This window comes from Crocuta crocuta, unplaced genomic scaffold, assembly GCF_008692635.1.
Source record: "Crocuta crocuta isolate KB4526 unplaced genomic scaffold, BGI_CrCroc_1.0 scaffold83, whole genome shotgun sequence".
NCBI lineage: Eukaryota > Metazoa > Chordata > Mammalia > Carnivora > Hyaenidae > Crocuta > Crocuta crocuta.
Genome location: NW_027529638.1, coordinates 6,260,493 through 6,278,383, shown reverse-complemented (window position 1 = coordinate 6,278,383; position 17,891 = coordinate 6,260,493). Strand labels below are relative to the sequence as shown.

The 17,891-nt window shown below is 34.8% G+C and overlaps 1 protein-coding gene across 3 annotated transcripts in view; it reads left to right on the top strand.

The window, feature by feature from the left end:
- The window catches only part of STPG2 (sperm tail PG-rich repeat containing 2), a 506,065-nt gene that overhangs the window by 440,683 nt on the left and 47,491 nt on the right, over nucleotides 1-17,891 (top strand). The gene's annotated exons all lie outside the window — the stretch shown is intronic.

The window sequence follows — 17,891 nt, the reverse complement described above, 5'->3', positions numbered from 1 at the left end:
CTTCTTGGCACATTCCCCCAGGGCTCTCGAACTTTCATCTGTCTCTTCTGTGCCCTGTTCCTTCAGACCACTTTCTCATTCAGTTATCTGCTTTCTCTGTTCCTTTAACCTCTCCAGCTGCTGACTCCTCCTTCAACATATTTCAGCATATTCATGACTCCAGGATATTTGGAACAAAAACAAAACCTCTGTCCATGACACATTAACCATTCTCAATTGCTCTTTCTGCATGACCAGGCTCTGAAGAAGAGTCCAGAGTGCAGATATATTATTGTCTTTATCTGTCTACCTACTCTGAATGCCTCCAACTATTCTATCTTCTACCACTCAGTGGCAACCATTTTTGTCAAGAGCAGCAGTGAACTCTTGAAAGCAAAATCCTAAGAACATGTTTTGAAGCATTGCCGGTTATATTTTTTGGACATTTTGTTTCCACAGCAGTAGCCAATTGTGACCACTTCCTTGGTGTTGGACTGTTGCTACTTTGACTTAGCTTTGCGACATAGACTATGGATGAGGTAGGAGGGAAGGGAGACTCGTGAGACAAGTTCACCAAAGCAGTCATTTTTGGTCTTTAAGCTGACCTTTAACCTACATGTCAGCAGGTCATAAAGAGTAATGAGACCTGACTCCTGGAAGACCACAAGACCACACTCTCCCTTGGCAGTGAAAGTAATAAAAGCTGGACATTCTTAAAATTGTTCCCTGTGGGTAATTCCACAGCCCTAAGACAATGGAAAAACTAACTGTCCAATATAAGTGATAAATCCAATGCTAAAGAGTAAGCCCTCCCTATATGGTTTCCTAGTTTTTAAAGACCTATAAACCCCTTTGTTAGAGGCAAAGAGGGATACATTTCCCATGTGGGAAGACAGGTCACTACTTTGTCTATGAAGTATCTCCTTTATTACTTCTATACTTAATAAATCTTTGTCCCTTTCTCCAAATGTCTTACTCTTGAATTTTTTTTCTCACACAAAACCAAGAACCCCCTTGGTGAGGGGCCTGAGGCCCTCCTTATCAGGGGCACTAAACATGTGTTTGATTTCATAAAACCTGTCAGAAATATCTAGACTTAACTATTTTTATTTTGGTGCTTAATATCTGGATTACTTTGAAAACATTACTTAATCTCTCTAAACTCAGGGATTTTTTTTGTTTATTTTTGTTTTTGCTTTGCTTTAAAGTGGAGATGATAATCGTATCCACCTCACAGGGCTACAGAATCCAAATTTTGAAAAACAATATTAAAGGGCCTATTATGATGTCTGGTACTTAAAAGCCCTCAATAAGTGATAGCATTATTAAGATTTTAAACCATGAGAACACTCTTCCTTCTTCCTGCATTACTCTTTCCTCTCCAAATCCACTCCTCTGTCTCTCCTTTTTTTCCTTCTTCCCTTCTTTTCCTTTTCCTTTTTTCTTACCTTTCTCTACCGCATCCCCTGGCCCACCCTCCAACAATTTCCCTCTTCTTACCTTCCTCGTCTCTTCTTCTCAGGCTCTTTCTTTCATGCCCTCATTTGTTCCCGTCCATGGAGCTGCTGCTCCATGGCTGCTGCTACTGATAAACCCCAGCACATTTATCCAGCCCACAGCTTCCCCAATAGCTTCAAAACTGCATATTGCATTCTATGCATTTCCAGCTGGGGATTTCCTAAGCATCTCAAAGACAGCATGTTCCAACAAGAGTCAATCCAACTTAGTGTCCTAGAGTCTATCTAAGTTGGTGTACCACCATTTCATAAACCATGCTAAAACCACAGAACACTTTAGCTTTATTTAGTCCCCTCTTAACTTTTGAACTGTTTTTATCAGACATTTATTTTTCTTAGATGTATGTCCACAAGACACAATAATACTGTTCTTTTAAACAGTCAATATATTTTCTATATATCAACATAGTCATCATTTCTACTGCTCTTCATTTCTTCCATCAGTTTTATCTTTCCATCTGGGGTCATTTTCCTTTCCTCCTGACAAACTTCCTGTGTTTTATATATACATATATATGAATATATATGTATATGTACGTATATTGCAACCAATTATCTCAGCAGATGACTAATTCTTTTATTTTTTATTTGTCTGAAAATATATTTCTTACATCCTTACCTTTAAAGGATAGTTTCACTGGATTAAAATCTAGTTTGGAATTTTTTTTAATCTTTCAGAGCTCAGCACAGTTTCTACTGACTTCCATATTTTTATTGATAAGTCTGCTATCAGTTTTATCGTTATTGCTTTTACAATTTATTTTAGTCTTCAGATTTCAATAGCTAGTGACTAGTTATGGTCTTCATTTTATTTGTTCTACTTAACAGTTTGCTGATATTGTCGAGTAGGTCCCAGCAACAGTATCTTTGACATCTTTGATCAGTGTTGGAAAATCTTTGGTCATTATCTATTCAAATATTACTTTTGCCACAATCTCCTTGTCATCTCTATTGGAGAGTCTAGTGACAGGCATTTTAAGCCTTCACTGTGTCCCTTATGTCTCTTGCACTTTATTTTGTTCTTTCCATGCTTTTATGTCTTCTGAGTTTTGGTTTACAAATTTTTCATTGACCTGTTTCATAGTTTATTAATCCTGCCTTCTTTTCTGTCTAGTTTTCTATTAACCTCATTTAGCAGCATGGAAATTTCAGACCTTGTATTTGCTCAATTTTTAAATACCAAGTTGGTATATACTCTGTGGATTCTAATTCCTTATAGAAATTTTTCATCTTTCCATCAAAATTTTTAGTCTTTTCCTTAATTGTTGATAACATATTGGTATTTTAATGGTTTTCTTGGATAATTCCAATATCTGGCACATTTATTCATATGTTTCTTTTTTTATTGCTTACTTCTTGTCCTGATTGGTGGTCTCATTTTCCTGCCTTCTTGCATGACAAGTAATTTTTTTTACTGTATGTCAGATCTTGTATATAAAACATTTGTAAAATCTTTAGCTCTAGAATTAACTTGCCAACAGGGAGGGTTTCTCAGTGAGATACTAGTCACTACAATCCAACCCAGGACAAAACAGGATCATGTTTGGGTTGCAATTTTAGTTCACCTTTGGTTCAGCCCATTTCCTTGGACATGACCCTTATGGGCTTTTGACTGAAAGCACAGTAGATTTTTGTCTCCTTAACCTTGAAAGATTGGGAGTTTTGGCTTTCATGTTTTGGCACAGAAAATTTCAAAATATGTCAGATGTGTATATATGATGCACTCCAGAATTCTCAGTATTTGCCTCACAACTACAGCAAGATGGAAAAGATTTCACTCTTCCCTTCAGGTCCAGCACCATCCTTGTCCATTTACCCAAATAAATTTGATGTAGAAAACCAGCACTTATCTACAGTTTATCTAGTTTCCAACAGTCACACTGGCTCCTTATGCCCACCAAATATTCTTCTGGTTTCTCCTTACTCCAGTAAAGTCACTTTTTGTGATCCTACTCTGATCCTCAGATCACACTCCAGATCAAATGCCCCTAGAGAAGAAAACAGATGGTGATTATCTGTTGAGGAAAAGTTCATCCCTTTGGTATTTTCAGCTTTGATAGTCTTAATTGCTTCCTCAGTACTCTGATATTTTTAAAAAATATGTAACTTTTCAAAGTTATCGACTTTACTGGCTTTATTAGTTGCTGCAGTATGAACATTGACCTAAAATTTACTAGATTCTGTTTAGATTTGAACATTGATCTGAAGCCTGTTTGTTCTTTCCTAGGGTTCTCATAACACAGTAATACTCTGTCCTTATCTTTGTCATAATACTTTTGTCATTTGATAATAATGACTCTTTGTGTGTGTATATATGGATGTGTGTGTACAGAGGACAGGAGATATTGGTTGTATTTGCTGATTGTGTTTATCTGTCTCTGCCTCTGCATTGTAGGGTTTCTAGACTCCCTACCCTTGGCATTATGTCTGTGATGTGTGGAAGGTGAAGAGTACATGTAGAATGAATCAATGATTGGCAGAGACCTATGTGCTAGGACACAAATTATTAGAAGTTTAAACTCTTATGTTTCACACTTTACTCCTTTCAGTCTCTGTGGTTCCAATACAAGCCCTTATCAGTTGTTGCCTGAAATATTTTAAATAGCTTGTTGTAAATGCTTCCGGCATCAATAGTTTCTCTATACCTATGTATAATTTAGTACTAACGATGCATTTTTGACCCTGACAAGAGTTTCTCAGCTTATTCTGGTAACTATAATACTTGTATTCTGTTTTTTATAGGGCTTAGCAGGGTGCTTTCTTTTTAGTAAATACTTAATGTTCTATGTAAATCTATTGCTAAGGTTTCAACTCTTAAATTTTCCGTTGGAAAGCATTTGTTACCTTGACTACACTACTATGCTGTTATTTGTAATTCTAAAGCACAAACTACCATTTTCCTTCTTCAAAGTAAATGCCTTTCATCTGTGCAATGTGTAGCAAAAGTGGGGAAAACTATGGTAGCACTTTATATTTTATTTGGCCTTATATTACAGAATGTTAAAAGTATAGATTTATCTTGATTTAAAATCAAACAGTATGAGAACTTTGTAGTGTTAACACTTAAATGAGGCTTTGTATTTAGTGTTTTGTTTTTTCATATCATAGGACACAAATCCTCATTAAGTTCTTCTTTATCACACTTTTCTTTCTCATTTAGAAACTCTCTATGATTCCCTTAACAATGTGCTAATGAAACTTCACTGTTCTTTACAGTTTATTTTAAGGCAAGACACTATTACAATTTCTTCTCAGATTTTTCGGAACCTAATTAAAATTTAGTGCATCAATTCTAATTTTTATGGATTGGATGTCTAAAGCTCATAAAGAGGAATAAAGTTTCTTCTTAAAAACATAAATGGAAACTTCTGCTGTATTATGTAAATTTGCATCTGAAGCTTCTTAAAATTTTCTCATGAATCAGAATTAATTGGTGGATTTCTTTTAGCTTCATATCCTTCATGTAGTCAAATTATACTTACTGAACTTTTTTCTACTAAAACCCTTTTGTTAATTTAAATAACAAAACTCCTCACTGGTTATTTAGGAAAAGACAGCTAATCAGAAGGGTTAGTGAGTAATAATATGATATTGCAAATATATCAGAAATCAGGTTCCAAGGACTTTCTGTAAATCTTCTTACTTTCTTGTAATCTCAATATTATCAGAAGTAAATAATTTATTAATAGCCTATAAAATATTATTTTAAAATAGAAATATTTAGAATATAAATACTTGATAAATTAAAAACAGAAGTTATAAAACGGGGAACTGAATTATTTAGAATAGCACAATAATACTGAGTTAATTTCTTATTGATATGTTGTATTTTATTATTCAATTCAAAGTGTTATCTAATATGCATTGTGATTTTTTTACTCATAGATCACTTAAAAATATATTGCCTATGTTTATAGTTTCTACTTTTCTGCTAAAATTCTCCATCTTGTCATTTTTTTATTGAACATATTGAGCATCTTTATTTAAAAGTTTCTGTCTGCTAGCCCTCATGTCCTGATCAGCTATAAGTCTGTCTTTATTGTAGCTTTTTTTTCTATTGATCCCACTTCTTGATCTACCTAGTAACTTTTGATTAATGCCAGATTTGCACATAAAAGTTTGTAGAGTCTCTGGATAAAAATGTCCTTTCTCAAGAGAAAACTCACTTTATCTTAATGCAGTCAGTAAAGTAGGGCAGAATACCTCAACCGGATCAGCGACTAAGCTGTCTCGAGGTGAGTTTGTAGTCTTTGTAAATATAAGGCTATATTTGGTCCACACTCACTCTTACATTTCCACAGAATTTAATTGAGAGCAAGTCTTTTCTAAGTCTCCTTCTCATGCTGATTCTGAAATCTTGTTGGCCCTCAGAATTTGAAACAGCTAAAACTCTTCTCTAGGTAACAGCTCCTTTCTGTTTGGCTCAGAACTCACTTTTCGCAACAGCTTTCAAATTTATTAATTACCACAGAGCAAAACTGTCAAACATTGGGCTAACTTTTTGTGCCTATGTTCTTTCAGGAATTTTGGCTCTTCAAGCACTAGTTATCTTTCTAGCCCCACCTTCCATTTTTTCTTCAGCTCTTTGATACTGCTGAAAGCTGTCTGGCTCCTGGCCTCTTAGCAGCTCTCTGCTGCCTGGCTTCTCAGCTTCTTTGCACTAAGAATGGGCAACTGCTTTGAAAGGGAAGAACAGTGAGGAGAAAGGTGGTGTCACTTCATTTGGCTTCTTTGTCTTGAGATATTGTGTCGTCAAGACTTTGGTGCCTCAGCAACTCTTTATTAAATTATCTGCCTTTTTTGCTTGTTTTCTGTGGAAGTTTTGATGAGCTGTATGCCATTCTATCCTGGCAGAAAACAGAAATATATGTATTTAGCTTAAAAGAAATACCATATTAGATATATTTTAGGAACAAGCCTTCTTCACTTAATATTTTTAGGAATCTTTTTATGACTAACTCTGGATGGATATACTGGTAGATAAATAACTTCCTTATTCTGGCTTAATTATGGAATAATATAATTATAATTTATGACGCGGAAAAACTGAGACCTTTTCCTGTACAATCAGGAACAAGACAAGGATGTCCACTTTCACCAATATTGTTCAACATAGAACTGAAAGTTCTAGCTTCAGCAGACAGCAAAAAGAAATAAAAGGCATCCAAATTGGAAAGAAAGAAGTCAAACGTTCACTATTTACAGATAACATGATACTCTATATAGAAAACCTGAAAGACTCCACCAAAACATTGCTAGAACAGATACATGAATTCAGTAAATTCACAGGATGCAAAAGCAACATACAGAAATTTGTTGCATTTCTATTCACTAATAATGAAGAGGCAAAAAGAGAAGTCAAAGAATCAATACCATTTATAATTGCACCAAAAAACATGAGATATCTAGGAATAAACCTAATGAAAGAGTTAAAAGATCTCTTCTCTAAAAACTATAGAATATTGATGAAAGAAATTGAAGATGACACAAATAAGTGGAGACATTCCATGCTAATGGATTGGAAGAACAAATATTGTTAAAATGTCTGTACTACCTAAAGCAACCTACACATCTAATGCTATTCCTAACAAAATACCACCAGAATTTTAAATAGAGCTAGAAGAAACAATTCTAAAATTTTCACAGAACCACAAAGGACCCCAAATAGCCAAAGAAATCTTGAAAGAGAAATGCAAAGCAGGGCGATCACAATTCTGGACTTCAGATTATAGTGATCATGACATTATGGGACTGGCACAAAAACAGACACATAGATCAATGGAACAGAATAGAAAATGTAGAATGGTCCCAAAGCTATATATATGGTCAACTAAGGAAGAATATCCAATGGAAAAAAGACAGTCTCTTCAACAAATGGTACTGGGAAAATTGGACAGCAACATGCAAAAGAATGAAACTGGACCACTTTCTTACACCATCTACAAAAATAACTTTAAAATGGGTGGAAGACCTAAATGTGAGACAGGAAACCATCAACATCCTAGAGGAGAACACAGGCAGCAATCCCTTTGACAACAGCTGTAGCAACTTCTTATTAGATATGTCTGGAGTAACAGGAAACAAAAGTAAAAATGAACTATTAGGTCTTCTTTAAGATAAAAAGCTTCTACACAGGAGGAAACAATCAACAAAACAAAAAGGCAACCTTTACAATGAGAGAAGATATTTGCAAATAACATATCTGATAAAGGGTTAGTATCCAAAATGTATAAAGAACTTATCAAACTTAAACCCCTAAACCAAATAACCCAGTTAAAAAATGGGCAGAAGACATGAACAGACATTTTTTCAAAGAAGATATACAGATGGCTAACAGACCCATGAAAAGATGATCAACATCAAGGAAATGCAAATCCTAATTATAATTACAATGAGATACTACCTCACACCTATCAGAGTTGCTAAAATTAACAGCTCAGGAAACAACAGATATTGGTGAGGATGTGGAGAAAGGGGAACCTTCTTACACTGTTGGTGGGAATGCAAGTGATGCAGCCACTCTGGAAAACAGAATGGAGTTCCACAAAAAGTTAAAAATAAAACTACCCTATGACCCAGCAATTGCACTAGTAGGTACTTACCCAAAGAATGCAAAGAATGATTGGAAGGGGCACATGCATTCTGGTGTTTATAGCAACAGAATCAACAATAGCCAAGTTATGGAAAAAGGCCCAATTTCCATTCACAGATGAATGGATAAAGAAGAAGCGAGATAGATAGATATAGATAGATGTATCTATCTCTATGTAGATATGTATCTATATCTATATCTATCTATCTATCTATCTATCTATCTATCTATCTATGATGGAATATTACTCCGCCATTAAAAACAATGAAATCTTGCTATTTGCAAGGACACGGTGGATGGAGCTAGAGACTATTATACTAAGCAAAATAAAATAAGTCAGCCAGAGAAAGACAAATATCATATGATTTCATTCATATGTGGAATTTGAGGGAAAAAATGAACATGCAGGTGAAAGAAAGAGGCAAACATAAAACAAACTCTTAACTGTAGAGAACAAACTGAAGGTTGCTGGAAGGGAGGTGGGCGGGGCTGTGGGATTAATAGGTGATAGGCATTAAGAAGGGCACTTGTGATAAGCACCAGGTATTATATGTAAGTGCTGAATCACTGAATTCTACTCCTGAAATTAATATAACACACTATGTTAACTAACTAGAATTTAAATAAAAACTAAAACAAGCATAAAAAATGCCCTTTATATACTTTTGCCAATTTTCCAATGTGTTATTTTTTTCAAGTTGACTCATAGGCATTATTTGTATGCTTTTGATATTACCCATTTACTTGTTACACATTTACAAATATTTTCTTCTTTTTTTTAATTTTTTTAATGTTTATTTTGAGAGAGAGACAGATCATGAGCAGGGGAGGAGCAGAGAGAGAGGGAGACATAAACTCGGAAGCAGGCTCCAGGCTCTGAGCTGTCAGCACAGAGCCTGATGTGGGGCTCGTACCCATGTGCAAGATCATGACCTGAGCCGAAGTCAGACGCTCAACCGGCTGAGCCACCCAGGACTCATCTTCTTTTTGTTCTTAATGTTTTATTTCAGTGTCTCATATTGTCTCATGGTCACATCCTTCATTTTGGTTGTTAATTCATAAACTTCTTTCAATATAGTTAAACATGTGGCCTATATGATTGCCCCTTTTTATTTACAAATTATCTGGATTTTTATATATATTTCCAAATACATTGTTAACTTTAATGAATTTTCAGAAGTTATTTATAAATAATGTGTTTTTTTCCTGTTTGTTGAGGATAAAGCTTCTTTTTTTCTTCTCATCTCCATCCTTCTCAAACTTCTGCTGCTTCTAACTCTCTTCTAAATACTTATCTTCCTTCTCCTCTCCCCAGTTCCAATGCCCTGATGTGGGTGTATGTGTATGTTAACAATACAAGGAAGTCATCTATTAGATTAAGTTAATTAATTGTGATAGTCCATTAGATTTATTCAAATTTTCCTTTCACTATTTCTTAATGTACAAAGACTATATGCTCATTAACTTTCTTAACTGCTATCATCAATTTCTTTCCAAATGTATTTTAATTTCTGCGCAATTTGAGGAGATAATGTGATCTCCAATTATAAAAGTATACTCTTACATTTCTCCTTGCATTTCTAACGTTTGTTTTTCCCCAGCTGCACGTATTTTGAAGCCCTATTGTTTCTCCATTAATACAAAGTGGGGATGAAGGAGCCAGGAAATGAAATCCTACTATGTGTTTGGAGGGCAGAGAACTCGAAGTATTAGATTGGCTACATGAATGTCTACCAGAGAGAGGGTCTCTGCTTTATGTCAAAAACTTAGCTCATTCAGCAATGGTGGTGATGAATGATATTTTTGACACTGTTCCTGTAACCTTATTTTATTTATTTTATGTTTACAATTGAGCATTTTTTATACTTGTTCCTACATCCATTTCAATTGATTATATTAGGGTTATTAATAATAGTGATGGTAATCACTACTGACAAAGGTAGGATGAATTTTTTTTATTTTCCTACTCACACATGTATTTTATTTTTTAATTGTTTTTAATGTTAATGTATTTATTTATTTTGTGAGAGAAGGGGAGTAAATGGAAGAGGAGCAGAGAACAGAAAAAAACAGAAAATCCCAAGCAGGCTCCATGTTGTCAGTGCAGAGCCTAATGCGGGCTCAAACTCATGAAACTGTGAGATCGTGACCTGAGCTGAAATTAAAAGTTGGATGTTTAACTGAGTGAACCACCCAGTCACTCCTCACATTTTAAATAGTAATTTGTAATGCAAGTTTTTGTCATCAAAGCTTAGTAGTCGGCAGCTTTTAAAAACAGTAGTATAAATTGGAATTTAACCTTTTTTTTTTTTTTTGCATTTAAGATAATAGTTACTAGTCCTAAGGACTGTGGATAGTATGTTAGGAAGAAGCAGTTGGCTAAATGTGCTTTAAGTATACACTTAATCAAAAGAAATATACAAATTCAAGAGGAAATAAGTTCGGAGCTATAATTTTGTATACAAAAATTATAATTGGTACAGCAACTCTAGCATTAACCTAATATTTTATTTACTGTCAAATACCAAATTGAGTCAAATGGTCTAAAGGAAAAGATAGATTACCTAGAGAAGCTTAGGTTGGTACCTCCCAAGAGGTTTTATTCTTTTTATTATTTTTTATAATGTTCGCTTATTTTTGAGAGAGAGAGAGAGAGACAGAGTGCAAGTGGGAGAGGGAGAGAGAGAGAGTGGGAGACACAGAATGCAAAGGAGGCTCCAGGCTCTGAGCTGTCAGTACACAGCCCTTTGGGTACTCAAACTCACAAACCATGAAATCATGACCTGAGCCGAAGTCAGACACTCAACCAACTGAGCCACTCAGGCACCCCACTCCCAAGAGGTTTTAAAATGTGGCATTAGTAAATTTGCCATTACCCATAAGCTATTTTATTTGAGAAAATTTATTTTCTAGTATGCCCATCCCATGGCAGATAAAATTCATGGACAGAGTCATGTTAAGCAACCTCAGGAGAAAGATATATAAAATTCAAATATCAATTTACTATAAGACCTATAATTACTAAAGGTACTACGTAAAGGAAGCTACATGGAAAACCTAATTATAATTAAGATGCCAGTATAAATTTATTAGGAAATACAACTATCTAGGAGACCAGGTACTTAAGTCTCATAGGAAGCACATTTTCTTCCTAGGTGCCGTGTGAAAAACTACATTATAAAAATCAAAAGATGGTTTGGTGAGCATATAATCAGAAAAAGGCAAGTTAGTGATGTGATTTGAAGTTTGATAGCCTCAAATTAAGATGTTTCTTGAGAACCATAAGAGTATCTTACTCATTCTTGTAATCAGATTGTGTGGAATATACGAGAGATTAAAAAAAAAGTCTATTGAATGAATGAACACTCAGAAGGAGATATATATTTCATTTGCTAAGAAATATTTAATTTGCTGTATTGAACATATGGCTTTAAAAGTGTATTATTGCTAACAGTGATAGTAAGGGGAAAACATCTATAAAAAAGTAGCTAATCAACTTTCTATAAAAACTTCTTCAAAATGAACATAAATATCTAAGATAGGACTGCCCATTGCATGAGTTTAGGTACGTCATTTGGTTAAAATACAGTGTTGGCCCCTGGAGTTGCACAATATAGTAGAACTGACACGTATTCAGGTTATTTTTACACTTAGAGATGAGAAATAAGAAAGGTAAAGTGGATTATTAAAAATATGCACCATGTTCGGGGCGCCTGGGTGGCTTAGTCGGTTAAGCGTCCGACTTTCGCTTAGGTCATGATCTCGCGGTTCGTGGGTTCGAGCCCCGCGTCGGGCTCTGTGCTGACTGCCAGCTCGGAGCCTGGAGCCTGTTTCAGAGTCTGTATCTCCCTCTCTCTCTGACCCTCCCCTGCTCACGCCGTCTCTCTCTCTCTCTCTCCTAGAAATAAATAAAAATATTTTTAAAAAATATGCACCATGTTTATAGCCTTGCTGAAGAAGCCTAGGTGAAGAAATTGCATATTCATAATAGATAAACTCATTAGCACACTATCAGCGCACAGTTGGAATGCACAGTTATTGAAATAATGCTATCAAGAACTCAGGATCTTTGCATTTTCTAGCATGTAACTAGTGAAACCTGGCTTTCTCAACCTATACCCCTTTGTATCTGAAACTCTCTCCTTCATTTTTTTTGGTTGCTGTTGTTGTTGTAATTGTCCTTTCTTTTTTAACAACTATTTCAATAACCATTATCCCCAGAAGTCATTTTCCACTGAGTCCTTTCAACTACTGTTTTCATCTTCTCGATTAGATAAATTAAGTGTCTTGAAGATTACATATTTGCTGATGCGGATCATTGTAGGGGTGACATATCATGAGCAAAAAGCACCTGAGAATAATCATTTCAAAAACAGGAAAAATGCAGCTTGAGAGTAGGTGAGCCTTTAAAAATACTCCCAAGGATTTTCCAAAGTGTGACAAACCAAGAGTAAAAAGAAGAAAGCTTTAGGCCCTTTTCATGTCTTCAGGTTCATCCTGAATAAATGCTTTGACATCTTGTTAGACTGCTACTTTAGTACAGTCTTACTTAATTACCTATTGTAGGCTGAAGATCCAACTCAGATTCCTTAAATGAAGAAATACCTCTGTAATATATCACCATTTGTGACTGACCTTTTGTGATTGGGCTTCAGACTTTTGTTTTTAGCTCTGTTAAAAAAGAGCTTGGGGCATCTGGGTGGCTCATTCAGTTAAGTGTCCGACTTCGGTTCAGTCATGATCTCTCGGTTTGTGGGTTCGAGCCCCACATCAGGTTCTGTGCTGACAACTCAGAGCCTGGAGCCTGATTCAGCTTCTGTGTGTGTCTCTCTCTCTGCCCCTCCCCCACTCATGCTCTGTCTCTCTCTGTCTCAAAAATAAATAAAAAAAAATTTTTTTTTAAAAAAGAGCAAGCCTAATTCCTATGAGTATTGGACTTGCCTTGTGTTAACATGGTGACAATAATTTCCCTTCAGAATTGTCAAAGGCAAAACCCACTATATTATAGTTGTCATTGAATAGTCCATGGGACATAACGGGTTTTTCTTTTGGCATTTGACTACAGCAAGTCCCTACCTTGAGATGGTTGGACTTAGAATTTTTTGACTTTGTGGTGGTATGAAAGCAATGTGCATTCAGTAAAAACCATACTTCTTATTTTGATTTTGCACCTTTCCCAAGCTAGTGATATGTGGTAAGATGTGTCATGATGCCAGACAGTGGTAGCAGCCTCAGCTCTCAGGCAGCCACACAATCCTGAGGGTAAATAACTGATACCATATGACCATTTTGTACCCATACAACCATTATGTTTTTTGTTTTCAGTGCATTAGTCAGTAAATGACATGAGATAGTCAACGCTTTATTATAAACAGGCTTTGCCAAACTATAGATTATTGTAAGTGATCTGAGCACATTTTAGTAGGTAAGCCTAAGCCATGATGTTTGGTAGGTTAAGTGCATTAAATGCATTTTTGACTTACAACATTATTGGCTTATGATGGTTTGTAGGGACATAATAATCCCATCAAAAATTGGGGGAGATCTGTATTAGTAAAGCAAAATGACTTTTCTTTAGTTAAAACCTCAAACATAGTTTTTTTGTTGTTGTTTTTGCTTTCTGTTCATTTTAACATGAACAGAAATTTCCCTAGGAAATTTCATATGAGCCCTTTAATTTCTACTCTGCTTCACTGTATATGACGTTGGCTGTTTTCCTATTTTACAAATGGCAGTGGAGACTGATAAGAATAACATTCAGATTTTAAGTTCCTAGAGAGTAAAAAGTTTACCAAAAAAACTATTTTTTCTATTGGATATAATAACTGGTTATATGGAACATAGCTTCAAACTTAAAAACTATATGAGATATTATCTGCTAAACATTATTTCTCACAGGTGCTTTTAAAATTTTTCTCATTATTTTTCAATGATGTTCATTTTTCCCCACAGTCTATCCTCTCCCCAAGTCTATAAAGCTTATTTAAATTCCAAAGTATGATTTTTATATAAAAACCAGAATCCATTGAGTATAAGCTGTGGGTCGGTTTTACTTATATTTATTAAGAATCTTAAAGAAGTTAATATTGTTTTCCTATATAATCCAAATTCTAGGATACATTTTTAAGGAAGTAACCAGAAAGTAGGGAGGGAGTGCACAGAAACATCCCTCATATAATTTTTGTGTAATTGTGAATATTTTGAAAATATGTAAATATTCAATAAATTCAAGACAATTACAGACCTGTGAATTGCACATAGTGGATTCGTTTATTAAAATATTGTTTATTGAATACCTAAACATAGGGAGATACTTATGTTGCAATGTACAGTATGAAAAACAGATTATAAGTTGCATTTTAATTTTCAAAAACATGCATAATAAAAGCTTATAAAAATACACAATACTATGTATTCAATAATTATGATTAGCTAAGTGGTACACTCTGAAATATCCTTTCTTGGGACGCTTATGTGGCTCAGTCGGTTGAGTGTCCAACTTCAGCTCAGGTCATGATCTCAGGGTCCATGAGTTTGAGCCCCACATTGGGCTCTGAGCTGACAGCCCAGAGCCTGGAGGCTGCTTCAGATTCTGTGTTTCCCTCTCTCTCTGCCTCTCTCCCGCTCATGTTCTCTTTCTCTGTCTCTCAAGAATAAATAAACGTTAAAAATTAAAAAAAAAAAAAAAGAAATATCCTTTCTTTTTTCTTGCTGTTCTAAAATGTTTTAGGGGCACCTGGGTTGCTCAGTCAGTTGAGCCTACAACTTCCACTAAGGTCATGATCTCACAGTTCATGGGTTTAAGGCCCGCATAGGGCTCTGTGCTGACAGCTCAGAGCCTGGAGCCTACTTTGGATTCTGTGTCTCCTTCTCTCTCTGCCCCTCCCCTGCTCATGTTCTGTCTCTCAAAAGTAAACAAATGTTTAAAAAAATTGTTAATGTTTTCAAATGAGTATTTTTTTTAAAGTAAGCATTACTGAAAAATAGGGAGTCTCTTCATTGGAAATAAATCTAAATTATTAGATAAATATATTCTCTATAGCTCATGCTGTTGCATCTATTTCTATGACATAAATACTTCTACTATGGCTGATTATAAACAGTTGGTGGAAATTCTGAAAATTTAAAAGTTGTTCTTTGAGCTGGTATGAACCATTCTAACATTTCAGAGACCTGATTAATTATCCTGAAAACTACATACTGTAGTACTTCTACTAGGAAAGAAGCTTGTGAGCTCGGCTGGTGGGTACATGTTGCTGCCGCAGGGAGCCACCTAGTCTCCCACTGGCTCCACAGCAAATCTCTGAGTAAGGAAGAAAACTTGAAACTGCTTGGGAAATGCAGCAATCCAAATGGCCATAGGCACAATTATAGAGACTGATCCTGTTACAGGAGTGGTTATGAATTTGACTTACCTCAAAGAGTATATGGAGGAGGCAATTAGAAACCCCTTGATCATAAGAATCTGGATCTGGATGTACCATACATACTCTGCAGATGTTGTAAGCACAACAGAAAATGTAGCTGTATATATCTGGGAAAACCTCCAGAAATTCCTTCCTCTGGGAGTTCTTTATAAAGAAAAATGTATGAAACTGACATTAATATTGTAGTTTATAAAGGAGAATAGCTTTTACAGGTTAATACTATAAAACGATTATTTTTTTCCTACATTTGAAAAAGGTCTTTATCCCCTTGGACTATTAAGTCATCACATAATTGTTGTACCTCCACATTGTGCTCTCGAGTGCCAGGTTTACTGAAATCATTATGTGTTAAGACCTGTTGTGAATTCTTGTAAAACTTCCTGAGTACCATTTAGAAAGTCTTTTAATTATAAATTAAAAATCACATCATTTTGTCAAAAAATATATGCAAATAAAACAAAAGAATAGACTATTTATAATCCTTTCATATTTGAATTATCCACTGAGTAGCCAAATAGTATATAAAAACATCTCCTTATAAAAATTATTTCAGCTATAAATGAATATTCAATTATAGAATCAACTATCACAATTTTTCTGTCTCTAATGAATTCTTGGAAATTGGTTTTAAGTCTCAATGGCAGAGGAGAGGGGGCATTTCACACTTGGGAGTAAAATAGACATGGTCCCTGCTATCAATTGTATAGTGGGGAGAAAACAGCCATTAAAGAAATGTTTTTAATTGTGTTTCAATTTAATCTTCATATAGTGACCACCTACTCCAAAAGTTAAAGTTATACATTTTACCGTTCCTTATATTTATTCTGTTGCTAGATCTAGTTTTCTTTGTAAGGGTTTATATTATAGACTTTCCTGCAACCTTAATTTTTCTAGATGGTTTCCCTAGTTCCCTAAAAGAATTCAATATTTACCATCATCCCTTTAGTAACCATGTTTATATCATTTAAAAACTGTTTTTGGATTCTTGAATTTTGAGTCATCGTTTGGTTGTCTGGATTTGAATACTGAATAGATAATTTTTTAACCATCCTTGAACTCATGGGCAGTCAACATGTGTTGTCTCATGTATGTGAATGTTTAACATTTGCCTTTAGATCCAAAGGTAACTTTCTGATCTTCACTCGTACATTTTTTTTCTCATCTGAAATTTGAAGACACTGTTTCTCTGTTCTGGCATTTAATCTTACTTGATGAAATTTGAGGCGAGCTTGAATTGTTTTCCTCTTGAAGAAATTGGGTTGCATTTTCTGCCTACATGTCAAGTAATTCTTTATCATGGACACAGAACAGTTTAGACAGAATCTGTGTCATTTGTTAATGTTCTGTTAAAGTTATTTCTGATCTGTAGTGTAATATCTTTAGATTTATTTGTTCCTTCATGTCAGAATATGATTCTATTATATTTCTTAAGTTTGTATCCTTTTACTAGATTTTTAATAAGTAATTTTTTTGTATTTGATCATGTCAGTGTGCCCACTTACCATCATCTCTCAATGAGAATCGTTAATATCTGTTGCTATTGTCTCTTAATTTCTTATAATTGCCTCAAATATTCTCTTTATATCACTTATTTGGCTTTTTATCATGTTTATTCTGATCCTTGCTATTTCTAGTCTGTATATTCAATTTGAATATTCTGCCTCGTGTTAATGTCCTTAGCCGTGAAACCTTATGCTTCAGCTTGTTTTGTTTTCTTTACTGTTATGTGTATGATCTATTTCAGCTTCTAATTTCTCTAAATTCTTCAATGTCTCTGAATATTCTTGAGAATAGGTGTTTAGTCCTTGAATTCTGTTTCATGTTAATTGTGTAATTTTGCATGTGATGTTTATTCTTGTTTTTATCTTTTGCTCCTCTCCCACTTCAAACCTTTTCTTTCTTTTCTTTTTCCCTATTATAGTATGTTTAAATAGTTTACATATGCGATTTACTTTCCATTTTTAAAAAATCTTAAAATGGACAGCTTTGTTCAGATCTTACTTTTGCTCTGATTTATGTCACTGAATTGTCCTTGACACATTTTTACTTTCTAAAGATTATTTTCTTTGTTACTACATATAAAGGTTAAATACTATGATCTACACACTTTCTCCACTTGCACATTTGGTAGTGCTCATGACTGTTTCCTAGACTGTTTCCTGGACCACCTACGGCCTCCTCCCTCAGTGTGTGCTAGATCAGGATTCCTCTCACTCAAGACATCTCTTCAGCGGTTCTCCTCCTCCCTTTCATCATTGACATTATTTTTTCTTCTAGATCACCCCAGCAGCAGACAGACAGGCTTATATATCACATTTAAAACAATGTTCCCTTGATCCCTCATCCCCTCCAATCACTGCAAAATGTCTTGGTCTC